This window comes from Dasypus novemcinctus, chromosome 18, assembly GCF_030445035.2.
Source record: "Dasypus novemcinctus isolate mDasNov1 chromosome 18, mDasNov1.1.hap2, whole genome shotgun sequence".
NCBI classification, from domain to species: domain Eukaryota; kingdom Metazoa; phylum Chordata; class Mammalia; order Cingulata; family Dasypodidae; genus Dasypus; species Dasypus novemcinctus.
This window is the reverse complement of record NC_080690.1, coordinates 55,613,529-55,616,887: the sequence shown is the minus strand read 5'-3', so window position 1 is coordinate 55,616,887 and position 3,359 is coordinate 55,613,529. Positions and strand designations below refer to the sequence as shown.

The 3,359-nt window shown below is 46.1% G+C and overlaps 1 pseudogene; it reads right to left on the bottom strand.

Moving 5' to 3' along the window:
- Nucleotides 1–1,586: 1,586 nt before the first annotated feature.
- Nucleotides 1,587–2,550, bottom strand: LOC101423347 (EF-hand domain-containing protein D1 pseudogene; annotated as a pseudogene).
- Between the last annotated feature and the right edge of the window lie 809 nt (nt 2,551–3,359).

Here is a 3,359-nt window from a genome sequence, read left to right as displayed (position 1 = left end):
TGGTATATTTAACAAGAAACAGCTGTAAGTAGAAATCTATATGTTTTCTTTATTATAAAGATAGCAGTTACAAAAGAAAAATAATGAATATTACATCAGTAATAATTTTTTAAAATACAGCAAACCTCTGGTATTTGTGAGCAATCCCAAGAGCTCACAGCATATTAATATCTGTGGTGTGGCTAAGATCATCTTCATCTCAATACCTTGGAGCAGATGTTAGAAAGTAGCTAGATGATGATGGTCATGAATTTTGGGAATTTGGAAGATCCTGGATTTGTCACTTGGGAATGTCAGGAGTCTGTCATATAATTTGCATACAGTAAGAGCTGAATAGGATTTCTACTTAGTAATATTACTTCTAATTATTTTTTCATGCTTACAATGAAGTAGCATAACATTTAAAATTGGAAAAAAGACTGAAATGGGAAAATATGAATAGAGAGGAATGAAGAAGGTGAACTCTGAGGGAATATTAAGGGCAAAGGAGGAAGGTGGATGGAAAGGATCAGAACTTCCCATCTTTTTCCATTTTCTTCCCATCTAAGGAACAGGTCACTCCCTTGTTCAAGAAGGGATGGGCAGTGGTCCACCTTGACCTCCCTTAAATCCAAGAAGCACCAAAGAAGAGAAGATGCCAGAGCAAGCAGCCAAATTAGGCTTAAGAAAGAGGACAGGGAAAATGGATAAGAAACAAAGGAGAGGGATGCAGAGAAAAATTACCCAAGAAAATGGTCAATGTTAAAATCACAGCCCTCCAGGGTCTGTACTCTCTACTAAGAGGACCACAAAAGGAAGAAGTATCAAATTAACACAAAACACTGTTCTTTGATACAGAATGGTAAAGGAACAAGGGAAGAGCAAAGGTTGCCAAGAAAAGGTGAATGAGTTCTGGCTATTTGAGAAAGACAGAGGAATAAAGGCAGAAGAGAGGGGAGCAAAGACACTTAGGCCATCTCAGGACCCTCCAGGAGTGGCTCCCACTGGGGTGGAACAGCCCCTTGCACCCCAAAGAGTCTGTCTAAAGAGTTTGCATTGGATGGTGGGTATGAGTTTGAGGGCATGGCCATCTTTCCCTGGGCATCGGTGAGGCACAGCTGTGGACCTGGGTCAAGATCGACCAAACTAGGTACTAAAATCTGCCTTGAGTTCCTGGAAGGCTGTACAATGATGCTACCTCTCCTTTTCCTCACACTTGTCTTCATCCTGCTTTGCTTTGCTTTGCTTTGCTTTGCTTTGCTTTCTGCTTTGCTTTCTGCTTCACTTTCTGCTTCGCTTTCTGCTTCGCTTTCTGCTTTGCTTTCCTTTCCTTTCCTCTTTCTCTCTCTCTCTCTCTCTCTGTCTTTCTTTCTTTCCTCTCCCCTTCCCCCCCCCCCCCATTGTCTGCTCTCTGTGTCCATTCTCTGTGTGTTCTTATGCATCTGCTTGCATTATCCGGCGGCACTGGGAAACTCCGTCTCTTTTTTTGTTGCAACATCTTGCTGCATCAGCTCTCTGTGTGTGCGGTACCACTCCTGGGTGGGCTGCACTTTTTTTCACTCAGGGCAGCTCTCCTTGCGGGGGGGAAAACCTTGCACATGGGGCACCCCTGCGTGGCAGCACCGTGCATGGGCCAGCTTACCACATGGGTCAGGAGGCCCTGGCGATTAAACCCTGGACCCTCCATATGTCAGACAGATGCTCTATCAGTTGAGTCATGTCCGCTTCCTTCCTCGGCTTTTAACTCAGCTTCAAACTTAATGGCAGATGACATGGCTTGTACCTTAGTTTCAAAGAAGTTCTTGGCACATTTCATGCCCTCAAGGTTAACATCGACCTCAGAGAGCTTTGTCAGCATCATCAGCCTGCTGTTGTCATGCAGCTCCACCACTAGGGCCCTCTGGAAAATGAGCAGTAACTCACGCAAGCTGAGTTTGCTATCAAAGTTTTCCTTCTCCTCCTTGATCTTGCCCTTCAGGCCCAGGTGGGTCAAGGGGCTCCTAGCTTTTCCATCATCAGCTTCAGCTCCATCAGGTCAATGTAGTCATCCAGTCCAGCATCAGTTTAAAACATTGAGGTGGCAGCTGAACTCTGGGAACTTGTTGTAGGGGTTGAACACCCTGCAGTGGTGGAGCTGCGGTGCATGGTCAGTGATGTCCAGGCGCCAGCTCAGCTGCGAGCTCAGCTTGGCATAGGGCAGACAGCTCGGGCTGGACCACCTAGGTTGCCCTCTTCCACCTTTTCCTGCAGCAGCAGGAGCTGGAGCTTGCCAGCCAACTCCTCCCTGGACAAAGCAGCAGACTGGAGACAAAAGACCTGGTGCTGGACCAGGCAGACAGCACACTCCTCTCTGACTGGTGATGCTGTGGCAATATGGCTCAGGAAGCAGTAGCAGCAGCGGGTGGTTGGGAGGGAGTGAGTGGGTTCTCCTTCAATTTGAAGGACAGTTTTGCCAGATGAAGAACTCTTGGTTGGAACATTTTTATATACTTTAAATATATCATCCTCCTGCCTTCTTGCCTCCGTAGTTTCTGATGAGAAATAAGCACCTAATCCAGGAGTTCTTAACATTTTTTTTCCCCACAGACCCCTTTGTCAGGTAAAAATCAAAGACTCTTACTAAGTCCACACTGTACTATGCATTATTTAATAAATATATCACACCCACATCAACACATCCCCACAAGAATTTTTTTTTTTTTTTAATTTAAATTCAAGCTCACAGATCCCTTGTTAAGAACCCGAGTCCTGGGAAACAGACTTGGTCCAGTGGATAGGGCGTCCATCTACCACATGGGAGGTCCGCGGTTCAAACCCCGGGCTTCCTTGACCCGTGTGGAACTGGCCCATGCTCAGTGCTGATGCGCGCAAGGAGTGCTGTGCCACGCAGGAGTGCCGACCCACGTTATGCGTCCCCCGCGTAGGGGAGCCTCACACGCAAGGAGTGCGCCCGTAAGGAGAGCCGCCCAGCGCCAAAGAAAGTGCAGCCTGCCCAGGAATGGCGCCGCCCACACTTCCTGTGCCGCTGACGACAACAGAAGCGGACAAAGAAACAAGACACAGAGAACAGACAACCGGGGGGGGGGGGGGGGGGGGATTAAATAAATAAATAAATCTTTAAAAAAAAAAACACCAATGCCTCAAAGCTATAGCTTTAAAAAAAAAAAAACCCGAGTCCTAATCTTATTGAAGCTTCCCTGTGCATGAGGCATTGCTTCTTTCTATGGCTTTCAGGATTTTCTATTGGCCTTTGGCATTCCACAGATTGATTATAATGTGTCTTGTGGTATAGACTAATTCAGTTTATCTTGTTTGGAGTTCATTGAGCTTCTTGGATATGTATATCCATGTCTTTCATTAAATTTGGGAAGTTTTTGGTT